At 36.9% G+C, this 17,433-nt stretch overlaps 1 protein-coding gene across 1 annotated transcript in view; it reads right to left on the bottom strand.

Moving 5' to 3' along the window:
• CLEC12A (C-type lectin domain family 12 member A) overlaps positions 1-15,686 on the bottom strand; it is a 30,321-nt gene extending 14,635 nt beyond the window's left edge. Inside the window, exon 1 of the mRNA XM_059680926.1 lies at positions 15,549-15,686. The gene's annotated coding sequence lies outside the window, so the exon portion shown is untranslated. The remainder of the gene's footprint in view (positions 1-15,548) is intronic.
• Positions 15,687-17,433: the final 1,747 nt, after the last annotated feature.

Genomic DNA, 17,433 nt, shown 5'->3' with positions numbered 1-17,433 from the left:
TTCTAAGCATTTTGGTGACGACACTGTAGCATGGGAAAATCTTGCATCTCCCCTATTCTGCTGCCTTGGCATTTTCACCACAGGAGCCACCAGTCCTGCTTTTTATATCTGTTACTGTGGACATGTCAGAACCTATCAGCTGAGACCGCCCTGAAGCACACTCTTCACATTGAGGGTCTTAAGCCCTCAACGGTAGCCAGCTACTTTGGAAATATACAGGAGCTCACCCTGATGCAAATCAGTTTGGGATGAGGTAGTTCTTGCCTCTCATTCTAGTCTTGATTTCCAAATGTGGCTGAAATTTATCCCTCTGCAGTTGAGCCAAAACTTCAATGTGTAAAGGCTGCATGGCTAGATCTCTGGTCACACAGCCACTGGAGGGGAAGACTCAGGTTCATGCAGAAAAATGGAAAGGGGCGTCATTTCTGCTTTTATAACAACTAAGTAAAGCTGGATAATTTGCAAATTCACAACTTTTCTTAAACTCATCAGAAATCTGAGGCCACAGGGCAGTCAACTCAACTGAAAAAGAAGTCAAAATGAAAGGCACCTTGAAGGAGAGACAGGTCATGAACACGTACTTACCTGGGGTAATAAATAACTCATACAAGCCGTTATAAACATTCTGCTAAAGGTTTTAACAAGTTGCTAAAGGCAGAGTGTGGGTTTGGATGAAAGCATAGAACTCAGCAGTAAATCAGACCTAGCTGAAGGCACTTTACAGACCTCGCCGGATGTGAAAATTTGATAGCCAGTTCAAAATAAGCCAGTCAGAGAAAAATAAATATCACATGATCTCACTCATTTATGGAATATAATGAACACTATAAACTGATGAACAAAAGTAGGTACAGAGACAAAGAAGCATAGAACAGACTATCAAACTTCAGTGGGAAGGCAGGGGAGGGGTGGGGGTGGAGGTAAGAGATCAACCAAAGGACTTGTATGCATGCATGTAAGCATAACCAATGGACACAGACACTAGGAGGGTGAGGGCATGTGTGTGGGGGGAGGGGAACGAGGGCGGGGGGGTTGGCTGAGTGGAGGTCAATGGGGGGAAAAGGAGACATATGTAAAACTATATGTAATACTTTAAACAATACAATAAAACTTAAAAAAGAGAGACTTTAGAAAGTTTCCCCGGTATGCTGCAAGCCTGGAGGAGATGAACAGTAGTTGTTGTACAAAAGACACTAAGCCCGGCCTGGAAATGTCTCCTCTATGAAACAAAAGCCTGAGGGCAATGGAGGCAAAGCAGAAGGCTCCTTACAGCGGGAAGTGAAATGGAAACTTTATACTCCTGGGGAAAGACAGGAAAACACGGTGATGGTCCTGACACTGCTTCTAGGAGTCCTCTGCTAAATTCAGCTCGAGTGTCTCTCAGTGACAGCGCACCTGTCTTCATGTTTGTTCCTGCAGTGGTTTCACCTTCCAAATACACTGTTTACCTGGATTCCTCTGCTCCTGCTTCCAAGTGTTTCTTGTCATCCTTTGCTGCTTCCCCTTCCTACGGGTCCTTTCCGCCCTTACAGGGCAGCAATCTGTTTCCTCTGCTGCGCGTTCCTTTCCTGCCCCCAGTCCCTGCGCTGCATCACTACCTAAGGGTTCACTGAGAGGTGTAAGCAGGAAATTGAGGAAAACACCAAACACTTAACAACTTAAAAGATAAGAAACATTGTTGTGACCTATGCAGGGCCTTCGGGTAAAATAAAAAATATCCAGTTAAATTTAAATCTCAGATTTTAAAATGTGGTTTTCTTTTTAGTGTATTTCTCATGCAATGTTTGTGCTTCTTATGTTTGCAATATTTTTGGTTGATCTGAAATTCAAATTTAACTGGGAAATCTGTATTTTAATTTTCCAAATCTGTCTACCCTACACATACATACAGAGTGAATTGGCTGGAAAAATAAATACAAATTTGTATAGACGGTAAAAATAATCTTTTCATGAGAAAAAAAACACACTTTTGTTCTGACAACTCACCAAAAAGTATTCTTTCCCTTCCTCTTCATACATGTATATATCAACCAATCTATCCATTACCCAATTCGATGCTTTTTTCATAGAATTTATCAAGTATTAGGACCCAATTACTGTTTTCCAAGTGACTGAAAGGCATCAGAAAATTCATTGTGTGTTTTTTTAAATACATATTTTTATTGAGTTCAGAGAGGAAGGGAGAGGGAGAGAGAAATAGAAAGATCAATTATGAGAATCATTGATTGGCTGCCTCCTGCACATCCCTCACTGGGGATTGAGCCCGAAACCCGTGTGTCCTGACCAGAAATCCAACCGTGACCTCCTGGTTCATAGATCAGTGTCCAACCACTGAGCCACATTGGATGGGCCATTGTGTTTTTTATGGACTGGATGCCCACTCTGTCAGGATCTTCCCTTCACAAGCCACAGAAAGCTTATTAAATGAAACAAGAACATAGCTACTGAGGTTTCTGCAAATCAGTTAGCCAGTAAATGCAACTGCATAGCACAAAGTTATAAATCCAGGCTGCAACAACAAGTGGAATGAAATAGTATAAAACTGAGGCCTAGGTACACAGAATGCTTGGTCCAGTAGTGACCATCTCTACCTTTGCTTATTTCTAAAGAACACTGGCGATCTGGTGGGGAACAGTACCCCAAAAGCTCAGTACAGCAGGCACTGGAGGTGAGATGAATCAAAAGAATGCTGCCAGGCAACCAACTCAACCCCAAACCACCTTTAAATCGTTGCACACTAGACACTGAAGGCTCTTCTGGCTATTCTATTCCACATTCTTCTTTACTGCACTTCAAAGCAGTTGGATTCCAAATTTCACAAAATCTAGATATCCAATAATATATATTTTTTATTTTCTACTTTGGGCCCAATACATTCAAAACTCATTCTGTAGTAACTCATCTCAACAGTTAGTAGTTTGGGGTCCCTATCAGTAATAAGAACAGTATCATTTCAGAAATTTTATCTCCAGCATGATATCAAAACTCTAAGCTCATCTATTCAAACTGAATCTTCAGTTTAAAACCTCTTCCTTCTTCTGACGTGAAGTATTTCAAACCTGGAAGCATTCAGAGGACAGGGTGCTCTGCTTGCTTCCCCTTTTCCCCTTTGCTCCAATCAACCCTCTACTTAATAGCTACTCTTTTTGGCCCACACAGGAGGGGAGAAAGCTGTAGGCAGAGAAGCACAGATGTATGTTGTTGATGGCTTCCTAACTCAGTGTTTTTTTGTGGGTTTTGTAGAAATCCCCTTATCTGACTGCTACTTCCTGTTAGAGACACTTCTCTTGATCTGATTCTTTCTCAGTTTTTGGGATTTTATTGACATTCACTATTAGGGTTTCATTGCCTGGAATCCCCTATGATATGTTGTGGTTTTGTTTTGTTTTCTAAACTGTGGTAAATATACACAAGATAAAATTCCCTACCTTAGTCATCGTTAAGTGCACAATTCAGTGGTGTTAAGTACTTTCACATTGTTGTGCACCCAATCTCCTGAACTCTATTCATGTTATAAAACTGGAACTCTATACCCATTAAATAACAACTTCCCCATTATCACCAACCCCTTCCAATCCACCATTCTACTTTCCGCCTCTAGGAATTTGACTAGTCTATGTACCTCATATAAGTGAAATCAATCATACAGTATTTGTTCTCTTGTGACTGGCTTATTTTACTTAGCATATGCCCTCAAGGTTCACTCATGTCAGAATTTTCTTCCTTTTAAAGTCTGAATAATGTTCCATTGTATGTATATACCGTATTTTGTTTATCCATCTTTCAATCAATGGATACTTGGGTTGCTTTTGCTGCTTAGCTATTGTGAACAGAAATGTTATGAACATAGGTTTACAAATATTTCTTCAAAACCCTGCTTTTAATTCTTTGAGGGTATATCCTTAGAAGTAGATTTGCTTGATCATATAGTAATTCAATGTTTAATTGTTTGAGGAAACACCATACAGCTGTGCCATTTTACATTCCCACCAACAGTGCACAAGATTTCAAATTTATTCACATCCTCATGACACTTATTTTCTACTAGAGACCCAGTGCATGAAATTCGTGCATGGGAGGGGGGTTGTCCCTCAGGCCAGCCTTCACCCTCTCCAATTTGGGATCCCTTGGGGAATGTCCAACTGCAGTCAGACATCCCTCTCACAATCCAGGACCACTGGCTCCTAACCACTCACCTGCCTGCCTGCTTAATGCCCCCTACTGTCCTCCCCTGCTGGCCTGGTTGCCCCCAGTGACCCTCTCCTGCCATCCTGGTCATGCCCAACTACCCTCCCCTGCCAGCCTAATTACCCCTAACCCCCTGCCAGCCTGATCTTGCCCATAACTTCCTCTACCTTGGCCCCCACCACCATGGCTTTGTCCAGAAGGAAGTCAGACATCTGGAAGATGGCCAATTTACCTGGTCTAATTAGCATATTACCTTTTATTAGTATAGATATTTTGAAAATAGCCATACTAATGGCTACCCTAATGGTACCTTACTTCATTGTGGGTTTGACTGTACTTTCCTAATGATTATTTATGTTGAAAATATTTTCATATAGTTTTTGTCACTTATATGTCTTCTTTGGAGAAACATCTGTTCAAGTTATTTGCCATTTTTTAAAAATCAGGTTGTTTGAAAAAAAATTTTAATTTATTTTTATTTTTTATTTTTTGCTGTTGAGATGTAGTTCTTTGTGTATCTTGAATTTTAATCCTTTATCAGATATATGATTTGCAAATATTCCCTTCCATTGTTTTAGGATGCCTTTTTACTCTATTGATTATGTTGTTTGATGCATAGTATTTTTTAAAAAATTTTGATGTAGGTAATCTTAAATATTTTTACTTTAGTTGACTGTGGTTTTGATGTCATATCCAAGAAATAATTACCAAATCCAGCTTCCTATAACTTTCCCCCTTAGTGTTTTATAGTTTTAGCTCTTACATTTAAGTCTTTGATCTATTTTAAATTAATTTTCATACAGTATAAGGTAAGAGTTCAACTTTATTTTTAACATATACACATGAAGTTTTCCCAACACCATTAGTTGAAAAGAATGTCTTTTCCCTGGTGACTGGTCTTGGCCCTCTTGTAGAAAAGATGAGCATGTATACAGCTGAGGATTGATTTCTGGGCCCTCTATCTTATTCCATATGTCTGTCTTGATGCCAGTATGAACCTGTTTTGATTACTGTAGCCTTGCAATGTGTTTTGAAATCAAGTAGTGTAAACTATCCAACTTTTTTATTCTTATTCAAAATTGTTTGGGCTAGTTGGGATCTCAAGTTTCCATATGCGTTTTAGGATGGATTTTTATATTTCTGCCCAAAACACTGGTGGCAGTTTGATAAAACTGCATTAAATCTGTATTGGATACTTTTTATAATCACCCCAACCTGGTTTCCCAAGGTGGGACGTGCATCTGGTTTCACTTTGTGATTGGTGGAAGTAGGTTAACTACCTTGCAATCAATCCTTTATCTCTTTTCTCTGTCAGCTTCAGGTTACTCCAGAAGTAGTTGTTATACTTCTTTATGTAGGGTCAGATAATGCCATTGCTCCATTCAAATTTGTGTCCATTGAGTGGTCCCTTCAGAGCTCTTTGCACTTGTGTGGAGATGAGTGGAAAATGACTTCCCTCCCTCACCATGGATCACTGAGGTGATGTACAGCATAATGGCAACTCTTTTCAAATGCATTTCCTTTTTGTACATTTTCACTAAAATAGCTTTGTACTCATAAGGAGAATCATGGTCTCATGTAAGTCAACTTGATTTTATACTCTCTGAGTAACTCCTGCATAGGTGATAAAGCACTGACTGGCTATAAGGTGATCAGTACTTGTGAATTATTCTTAACCTTTGATGTCTCAGATGAAACTGAGCAGAATGGGTTTGTCTTTGTGACTTTGTTATAGTGTGTGTGAGGAGTATTAGTGCTACCACTTCCTTTGTGTCCTGCAATCAGTAAATAACAACCCCCTCCCCTGCCCCCCCACCCCCCCGCCCCACACACAGTTTTTAAAAATCTTCACCTGAGGATATGTTTCCATTGATTTTAGAGCAGCGGTTCTCAACCTGTGGGTCGCGACCCCTTTGGGGGTAGAACGACTCTTTCACAGGGGTCGCCTAAGACCATCGGAAAACACATATATAATTACATACTGTTTTTGTGATTAATCACTATGCTTTAATTATGTTCAATTTGTAACAATGAAAATATATTCTGCATATCAGATATTTACATTATGATTCATAACAGTAGCAAAATTACAGTTATGAAGTAGCAACGAAAATAATTTTATGGTTGGGAGTCACCACAACATGAGGAACAGTATTAAAGGGTCGCAGCTTTAGGAAGTTTGAGAACCACTGTTTTAGAGCAAGAGGAAGGGCAAAAGAGATATAGAGAAACATTAAAACATTGATTGGTTGCCTCTCATCTGTGAACCCAATCAGAGTTCAAACCCGAAACCTTGGTATGTGCCCTGACTGGAATTGAACCCACGGCCCTTTGGTGCATGAGACAATTCTCTAACCAACTTAGCTACACCATTCAGGGCACACACATTTTTAAAAGCTTTTGGCAATAACACTGTATCAGACACTATTGGTTATATATCCCAATACATTCTTCTCTTCTACATTTTAACTACAGTCCTGTTTTACGAGTGAGGTGTATGTGTTATATACACTCCATTCTATGAATGAGAGGCTGATTTTATATGTAATGGTTGACTGGATTCAAGAATGGATATCAATTTAACATGAATTACATACAGAAACTCTACAATTTTACTCCTCTCATACCACTTTGTGTTCTTGTATTCAAAGTTGCTGCTTTTTGTATTGTGTATACATTTACATAAAGACAGGTACTGCATGATCTCCTTTATATATGGAATCAAAAATTACCAAACTTATAGAAGCAGAGAGTACAATGGCACTTCCCAGGAGCTGGAGGGAGGAGGAAATGGGGCAATGTCAAACGGTACAAAGTTTCCTTATTCAAGGTAAATAAGTTCTGGAGATCTAATGTGCAGAAATGTGACTATAGTTGACAAAACCATATTATATACTGGAAATTTCCTCAAAGGGTAAATCTTAAGTGTTACCACCACACACATAGAAATAAAATGGGAACTATGTAAAGTGATAGTTATATTATTACTTGGTTGTAGTGATTATTCCACAGTGTATACATATATCAAAACATCAAGTTGTATATTTTAAGTAGATACAATTTTTATTTGTCAATTGTATTTCAATAAAGCTGGGAAAATATCTATGCTAGGCAAGTCCCTTTTCCCCTCAATTATCTGTCGGACTGACTTCAAATGTTTTCTAGTCTACTTTAATCTACACATTCATTCTTATCTTAGCAAATAACTTTAGTATTTCCTTAAAGAAAGACAATACTCCAGCAATAGCTTGGCATCATACTTGAACATTTATCTGTATTTGAGTCCTACTTTTCCCTTTTCTTTTATCAAAATAGATGATCCTAATAGTGAGGTACTATAGGTGTTTTTGGAAACAAATCAACTCAGATCTCTGAGTACTCAGCATAGTGCATACAGTATAGTAACGGGCCTTTCATTTGTCCTAATTACCAGGTTGAGTAGAAAAAAAAATGTAGATAGAATACACGCACACACACACACACACACACACATTATGGGGGCTCTGCCTTCATTACTTCATCTAAACCTAATTACTTGGCCAGGTAAATAAGAGGGAAGGGGCTCAACCCATGAATTTTGGGTTATACAAACACTTAGTTCATAATTTAGCTGTAAAATAAGGTATATGTATATTTAATGTATGTTTATATGTGTATATATTTATAGGCAAATTTGCAAGAGAATGTGCGAAGGGTGATTGTGAATTGTTTAGCATGATTCTAATTCTGAACAAATTTATTTACCACGGTTTAATTAAATAACACCCCCTCCAAATACATGTCTTACATGTACATGTAAATTTCAGTTTTACAGTATGCTTATGTATAGTTACAACAGATTTACATTACATTGACTAGAAGTAATTATATAAAGTACAAACTTCACTGTTAGTTTTTCAGCCTACAAATCATTATACATCATGACCAATGATCCACCAAATCACTTCTTTCTAAGTCTTTCAATGATTATTTAGTGTGTATCTCTCATCAGTTAATTCATAGGTAGTTAAGTGTAGTCTGTTACCTCTTTGTCTCCCAGCGATAAATTCATAAAACACTTTAAAAAAAGATAGTCAGAAGAAGGAGTTGGTCAACAATTATTAAAATGCAGCAAAGAAACAAAAAGTGATAATGCTAAAAGTGACACTCAAATAGGAGGTAAATGGACTTACAAAAAAAATACCTGGTCATGGGGATACTGACACTTCCACTTTGAAGAGACTCTACCTATGCAGCTGGGGAAATTTAGTGAAGGCAAACATCAACACAAAATAAGGAAAGTGCATGTGTTGAGAAAAATGGAGATGTCCCAAAGGAGTTACAGCCAAACACACACACACGCACACACACACACACACACACACACACACACAATTTATGTCAAAAGAATTTTCAAAGATATTTCTTGACATTTCAAATGCAAAAGATCCAATGGTGGAAGCCCATTTAAACTTAGAAATAAAAGGTTGAGAGCGCATAGAAAAGATTCTTGTCAATATTGCAACTTATACAAGAAGTCAACCTATTCAAAGCACTCTTGAGAAGTTGCTGTTTGCTTGTTTTTTTTTCAAAATAAAATGAAGCATTTGAATTCTCAATGCTTCTAATGTTTCAAATTATATACAATGTTCTAAAAAAAATATTAGTTGTACTGGCTTTCTATTCCCCATACATTTTTGAGGGAGAATAAGAGAGCTTTTAATGTTTCAACAAAAAAAATTTAAATGTCAGCCCTAGCCGGTTTGGCTTAGTTGATAAAGCGTTGGCCTGTGGACAAAAGGGATCCTGGTTGACTCTGGTCAGGGGCATGTACATAGGTTGCAGGCTCCTCCCCTGCCCAGAGGGCTCCTGCATGAGGCAACCAATCCATGTGTTTCTCTCACATCAATATTTCTCTCTGTCTTTCCCTCTCTCTTCCACTCTCTCTAAAAATCAATAAAAATATCCTCTGGTGAGTATTTAAAAAAAAATGAACCAAAGAAGTTTTATACATGCATATAAGCCTAACCAATGGACACAGACACCAGGGGGGTGAGGGCATGAGTGGGAGGATTGGGGGGGGGAGCAATGGGGCAATAAGGACACATATGTAATACCTTAATCAATAAAGAAAAATTTAAAAAAATTATAGGTAGAGCAAGGAACCATCATAGTTTCCCCCCTTTGATTATTAAAATAACATGACATGGTCGTAGCTCACACATTTTTATTATCCTGCTTTACTGTTCAAAATAAGGACTCCTTGTATATGAAACAAACCTTCATTCAAGTACTATGGACACATTTAAGAACACTGGGTTTGTCTCCCCAAATATCCCTAAGCAATCAATAGATAAACTTAGAACTCAGAAGTTAAGAACAGAAAATTTTATTTTTACAAACGTGGGGGGGAAGGGCAGAGCCACTTTGTAGTGCTAGAGAGTATGCACAGCGCACAAACCAATAACCTGTGTGCTGTAAAATTGTCTCAGGGTTGAGATGTTAGGGAGACTGCATAACAGCATCAGAAATGGAAAGTACGGGTCTCTCCAGTCCCAGCTTTGAGAGGTTAGCAGGAGGGCGACTAGCAGGAGCCAATCAGAGACTGAATTCTCAGAGTCCTCCAGCCAATCCTGGGCGTGGAGCCTTAGCCACCAGGGCAAGGGGGCGGGTTGTTGTTTGCTTGGTAGCAGTTACTGTCCCAGCCTCAGAGGCAATGGCAGTTGACAGGTGCTGCCCACAGGCACATCTAACCCAAGTCCTGCCGTGGGCCGGAGTGGAGGAAACTAGATTGATGTGCTATTTCCACTTCAGTTTTGCGACACCATCCTCCTAACATACTGGTGTCTCAGTTCCCTGTAGCGTTCACCACATATAATTAGCAATTTGCAGTTTTACCCCAGGATTATCCCAGCAGCTGTGACCTCGGATGAATTTATCCGGGAGCGCAAAGGAGATGGAGAGAACAGGGACTGAGGGTCTGGATGGGAAGGAAGCTGTGGAGCAGGAGGTCAAGAGGCCAGGTAAGGGAGAGACAGAGGTGGGCCTTGGAGACAGGAACTAAGCCTTGTCTTATCTTCTTATCATCCTTTCTTGATCTCAGTTTGCACCCAAAAGAAAATACAACTCCCACACTCCCATCATCACAGCATTTGGAAAAGACAGTCTTTTGTTGTTTTTTTTTTTCTTTGAAAAGACAGACTTTTATTCAAATGTCCCAGGAGGCTATTTGGTTATCTGTGCTGGAAAAGGGGCAGAAGGCTGAGTCACCTAGTTCTCAGAAATGGTACCAAAAAGTGGAGCCAATGCACTTTGAGGCTGTTGCTGCTGAAAATTCAGACCTTCACACCCTATCTCCCCTTCCTAATATATTAATTATCTGGTTGTGAACAGAACATAGAGAAAATAGAGAAAAAGATGTTTGTTTGCTTGTTTTTCCATAGAAGATAAACAATGACATACATGTCTTTTCTCTAGGTCTAGAAACAAAGAAAATGCTAATTGTAGGAAGTATGATATGTGGAGGCATGGCCATTCTTCTTTGGGCAATGTTAGGATTTCCTAGAAAATGTAAGTGAACATTTTTTGCTAAAAAATATTAATGATCATTTCCTTATACTACATTGAACAATTGAAACAGAAAGTGTTCTCCCAAAAAGAGCATCTAATTTATCTTCAAATTTAGTCACTTGCTTTGCCTTCTAGAATGATCATTCTTTCAATAAATATCTATTGAACTTCAGGCAAGTACTAGGTGGTGATGATAACCAAATGAAAAAATGGGATTTCTGCTCTCAAAGGAATCCATCTATGCCTAAAAAACAAACATATTAATAAACAGTAACAACACAAATAATTGCAAATAGAAGTATGCCCAATTTGAAGCAGAACAGAAGATTATAAATTTGCTTTTGGTGTTCAATTAAGGCTTTATGAAGGGAGAAGCATCTGTGCTGAATCTTAAGGTCCAATAGGCATTTATCAGAGCTCTTTAACTGAGAGAAAGAGCATGAGTGTTGCAGAATCACACAGGTGTAATTTTGATAGGGTTAAAAAGAAGTGTGGTGGGGACTAGTAATTGTATTACATTTCCCTAGTGCATTAACTCTCTCACTCCCATAGATCTCCTTTCTCTCCAAACCTTTAAGTCCTCTTTCCCCATCTTTACTCTCAAATCTATATCTTTGCTTCCAATTTTACTTCAGAACTTATAACAATTAGTAGAAAACTTTCAAATACTTTTATGATCACATCTACTTACTTACCTTAATTTCTATCTGTTCAGACACCTGGTACTATCGATGAAGAAGTCATGTTCCACACTAAATCCTATAGCCTGATCAGTAATAATACTTTAGTAATTCTCCTCTCTCTCTCTCTCCTACATCATCAAGTGTTTTGTTTTGGTTTGTTTATTTTTATGTTCAATGGAAACATCTCATCAGCAATACAATATGGTGGTATATAACCTACCTTTAAAAACGTAGACTTCCATTAGCTGCCAATATATTTATTTTCTACTCTACAGCAATCACCTTGAAAAAAATTCTGCTCGTTTTTTTTCTAACTTCTATCTTCCCATTTTTTGTTATATCTATTCGAATCAGGTTCCCACTTCCTCTTTCAGTTTCATTAGTAACTTCCATATTGCTAAATACAGTGGTCAATTCTCAATTTTCTTCTTACTTGACCTATTTACAGGAATCAACACTCCCTCTTCTTGGTAATAATTTGTTCATATGGCTTCCAAGACACCATTCTCTCATGGCTTGCTTCTTATCTAGTTTATCCATCTTTCCAGATTTCCTTTGCTTCCTTCTTTACTCCCTGACCTCTTAATTTTGGTGTGCCCCAAAGGTCAATCCCTGAAAAGGTCCCCTCTTTATCTACCCTTGCATCTTTGGCCACCTGGACCAGACTTTCAACTTTAAATGTCACATAAGCACTGATCACCTCCAAATGCACATCTCCAATCTGGGTCTCTTCCCTGAGTTCAAAATTTTTAAATCTACCTACTTGACTGTCCAATACCTCAAACGTATGCTGTCTAAACTGAAATGTTTATCTACTTCTTCCCTATAACCTCTTCTCTTTGAAATCTGCCTCATCTCAGGAAATAGAACCTCTATCTCCCAATTTTGAAATACAAATCCTTATAGTCATGTTTTGACTCTTTTTTCCTCCTCTCAAACCCAAATATAATTAACAAATTTGCTTGGTCTTTCAAAATATAACCAGAATCTGAGTACTTTTCACCACCTCTACTATTACCACCCTGTTCCTAGTTAACATCTTTTCCCTAGTAAATATTTTTCCCCTTTCCACCCTTAACCTTCCAGGGAAAAAGTTTCCAGTGAAAATATGTTAGCCAAAAACGTCATTTATATTTTAGAAGCCACATTTTAAAAAGTAAAAAGGAAAAAAAATTTAAAAATAAAAAGGAAGAAGGAAATTAATAAAAATTGTTTTGATTGTATTTTTATTTAACCCAGTATAGTCAATATAGTGTCATTATACCATGTAACAATATAAAATTATTAATAAGATTTTTACATTCATTTTGGTACTAAGTTTTTGACATTTAGTGTATATTTTATACTTACAGGACATCTAGATTTGAACTAGTCATATTTCAAGGTTCAACAGATACATCTGGCTAATGGCTACTATACTGGACAGTAAAGTTTTAGAGTATATTTTTTAACAAAACTTTTAAAGAAATCAGACCTGTTTAAAGTACTGCAATTTTTTTTATTCACTTGGAATAATGCCAAAAGCCTGTCAATGGCCTATAAGGTTCTATCAGATCCGGTTACCCAATTTCCTTTGTGATCTCATCTCTTACATCTTGCCTTTTCCCCAGTCATATAGGCATATTCACTCCAACCCTTGTGTAAACAAGCCAAACACTTTGTATTTTATCTCTTGTCTTTGCTTGGGAAGATGTTCCCCTGTGCATGCGTATGCCTCACTAGCTCACTTACTTCAAACCTTCAGTACATAGCACCTTCTCATTGAACCCTATCCTGACAACTGCATTAAAATTGCAACTCTTTCCACCAATAATCCCAATCTTCCTCACTCTAATATATTTTATGACTAACCAATAATTACCTGCACATGTAAGTCCTATAGAGCAAACATTATTTTTTGTGTTATGTATGCTGTTGTATTTCCAGAGCTACAAAGGCGCTTTGCACATAATAAAAGCTCAACTGGTAGTTGGTTGAATGAATGAATGAATGAATGAATGAGAAAGCTTGGCTTTCTGATGACTCAAGTTCTGAACCAATTTCTTGACTTTTGTGCTAGCTGTTTTTTTAGACTTGATACTTTTAAACAGTTTTGGTAACCTGATTATTTAACTTAGCTTTTATACTAGTCTCACACTGCTAGTTTATTGCTCCATTTGAAGATCTTCCCATTCATAGACTTGACTATGAATCAGTAACTTATTTCTGCTGTGGGTAGGAGGTGTCCTTTTGGTAAACTTTGTTTTTCTCAAGGCTATACATTAACAAATAACTTCATTTATCTAATTACAGTAAGTTGGAGAGTAAAAAACTAGTAAAATTTCAACATTTTTCCCTCCAATGCCAACTTCTGGGGAAATGTAGTTCTTGAAATACATCTATTGTTAGTTAAGTTAGCAAAAGGGAGTCGGCCTTCTCAGGTTATGAATACAGAGAATGGGTTTATTTACATGTCCCACATGTCCCATAGTAGGCTACAGAAAAGAAATAGATGAATAGAGAAAACGGCAATAGTATGAAGAAACCGGGAGGGAAAATGGCTTAAAATGTTTGAGTTTCTGGAAGTTTGTTTATTTGTTTATTATTACTACCTTAAATTAAGCATAGATCTGAATTCTTCAATCATGATTTCTTTATACTTTGTTTTTTATCTTTAATTTTTTTGAGTTGATGTTTAAAGTTAAACCATTTAAATTGAATATGGAAAAATACGTTTTTTTCAATGTTAAATAAATGATAACTGTTTACCCTGAAGGTTAAATTCTTTCTATTTCTTACACTTCATTCATTTTTTTTCTCTATCACTGTGTTAATTTTAGTTAAAAATCCAAGGATCTTTAAAGAAAAGACATGCACTTGGGATGCAATTACATGTCCACAAGGCTGGAATCAAATCCATAATAAATGCTTCTTTCGATCTGAACAAGAAAAAACTTGGAGAGACAGCCAGGCAAACTGTATGGCCTATTATGGAACTCTGATCATATTCAGCTCCCAGAATGAAGTGGTTAGATTTTTCCTTTGCAATATAAATCTCATTTAATTTTTTGAGCTACTATATGACAAGTATACTTCATAGTTATGATACATCATTCAACAAAACAAATATATTTGCCTTTATGGAGTTTACACCCCAAGGGAAGAGACAGGGAATAAGAAACAGTTATAACAAATATGTCAACTATATTAGGATATAGAAGTTAGTAAATTTTATACAAAAATATATATTTTTAAATTAAGTGGTTATTGTGAATGTTCCAAGTGGGTAGGCTGCAAGTAAGATGGTCTTCTCTCATTGAGATGATGACACTTGAACAAAAATATAAAGTATATGAGGGAGTTAGTCAAGGGAATCTGAGGGATAAACTTCCCTGGAAGAGGAAACAACTGGAGCACAAACATTATAATATATATTTGCCTGGAATATTCAAGGAACAGAAAAGGGGCAGCCAGTCAGTGTGCCTAGAATGAGGGGGTGAGTAGAGGACGTGGATTATTAAGGGTTTGTAGACTATTGTAAAGTAAAATGGGGAGATATTGCAGAATTATGAACAAAAATATGACATGATCTGACTTAAGTTTTAGAAGAATCATTGTCTTTGCTCTGATGGACTAGTGAATGGCAAATATAAACGCACAGTGTCATCTTACAAAGCTGTTGCAGAAACCCTAACAAGAGAATAATGGGCTCAAAGAAGGACATTAGCATTGAAGATAGTGAGAATGAAAAAGTGCAGAGACATTCATTACAACAGTCTGTATCTTGTAAAAGGACTTTTTGACCTACTATCTGGGAACCTCTTCTTACTGGATTGGACTGAAAAAGCAAAATGCAAGTGAGCGCTGGATGTGGGCAAATGGTAATGCATTCGGCAATAGGTAAGTCTGAAAAACATGCGTTTGTTATTAAATGTATTAAGCGTGATAAGGATTCTAGCCCCATAGGTCCTTCACATCATGTCCCAAAAAGGGCCTCAACAAGGAGATGCCAGAGAGAACCTTCAGACAAACATGTGGCCTTTAGTGAGGGTTTGGCATCAGATGCCAATATTTCCTTCTACATGGTGACTTGATCTATGGCACATGTGAGCCATAATTACTGACTATATTATTTTCTATATTACTTACTAAACGAAAGTCTAAGTAGTTTGATCCTTGCCTCTTCCCACCTTGTTCATTTGTACTTTGCCTTTTGTTCATTTGTGGTTGCTGTAGACTCTCATTGACAGGGGAGTCTTAGAAAATACACTCAAGCTGACACTCCATCCATTGGTGACCTGAAATGGAAGAGAATAAGTGAGAAATATGAAATATTTGTTCCTCTTGGCTTTTATTTAAAATTTTAGAACTTCTCTATGTTCCTTAGCCTGAGGAACTGATTGTACCTTTAGACTCCATTTTTGTTCTTGAAACACTAAAGAGTTTCTCCAACTTCAAGGAAGAGAAAGAAATAGGAAGGATGTTGAGTTTCTCATAGAGGGGACCACTAGCTACCTTTTACTAGCTATATAAAAAGAGTAGCAACATGGTTTATGATATTTCCTAGATTAAAAAACAGCATAAATTTAGAGAAACTTCTGTTACCATTGTGTTAATATCCAATTTGGGGCAAAAATACACACACAATGATTTGAGGAAAATAATATAGTCAGTAATTATGTTTTCAACTTTAAAAAAACGTAAGAAAGAGTACGATAAACTTTCTGACTATGAAACCTAATGTGGTATTTTCTTGAGAGAAAATATTGGCTGCTTAACATACTATATATTATATGTAGTTCATTTTAAAAAGGAGGTAGAAGTAAAAGAGCTATATGTTGCTTAAAGTCAGTATATTAGTTTGCTTAGGCTATTGTAATATCAGACTAGATGCCTTAAACAGCAGTTCTGGAGATTAGAAGTCCCAGATCGAAGTATCAGTTGGGTTGATTTCTTCTAAAGCCTCCCTCCTTGGTTTGTAGATGGCCATCTTCTCCCTCTTTCTCTTCACATGGCCTTCCCTCTGCCAACACCTATCTGTATCTAATTTTTTTCTTCTTATAAAGACACCAGTAATATTAGATTAAGGTTTGCCCTAAAGACATCATTTTAACATAATCACCTTGGAAAACACTTTATGCTCTAATACAAATACATTCTGAGCTACTAGGGGTTAGGTCTATAACATAAATTTGGGGGGGTCATAATTCAGTCCATAAGAGTTGGCGAGTTCTCAGTTGACACTAAGGAATGCATAGGCACAGAAATAGACATAAATTTTTAAAACAGGCAGGATAAAATTTTGAAGATACCCTAGAAATTAAGAAAGTGCACACCAAGTGTTACAAAGTTCCTCCAAAAAGGAAGTGCTGAAAGCATTTTAATTATGATATAACTGTAAATTCATGATTTATCATTCTATTTTTCTTTTGAATAATTCCCTATGTTTTTATATGACTTAAAATAGAATTCATAAACTCTTTCTAGATATTTTATTTATAATTATTCATGTTTATTATAGTAAAATACAAAATACTTATTTCACTATGGTGATGGTTGCAAAGAGTGGACAAGGAAATATATGTTTCGGCCTTAACATAGACCAATGTTTTAAATGTGTGAAGGGTGGTCATTGAAATATTAATTGCATTCTCCCTATACATAATCTTTAAATAGCTAAGCAAATGGATTTATTAATTCTTATCTGAAAGTATAAAGAGAAAAATTAATCAACAAAATGATTTACAAGGTTTGCTACATTATAAAACAGCATAAAGATCCAGGACTGTCTTTGTTATTAAGGCAGTAAACTTCCATAGTGTTCATTTCTTCCCCTAACAAAGGTGCTGAGTAAAGTTGGAAGACTAATAAGAGAAGAGAAGCAGCTCATTTTATTCCCTCTATTAGTTTCACATTGCACATTTTGAAACATGGTCACCAAAGTTTACATTATATATTTTAGGCTGTGCCTAGTTTTATTGGTTTGTTTTTGTTGTTGTTGTTGTTGGATTTTGTGTGTGTGTGTGTGTGTGTG

The sequence above is a fragment of the Myotis daubentonii genome, chromosome 2 (assembly GCF_963259705.1).
Source record: "Myotis daubentonii chromosome 2, mMyoDau2.1, whole genome shotgun sequence".
Classification (NCBI taxonomy): Eukaryota; Metazoa; Chordata; class Mammalia; order Chiroptera; family Vespertilionidae; genus Myotis; species Myotis daubentonii.
Note: the sequence above shows the minus strand (reverse complement) of the source record. Positions and strands in the feature narration are given on the sequence as shown.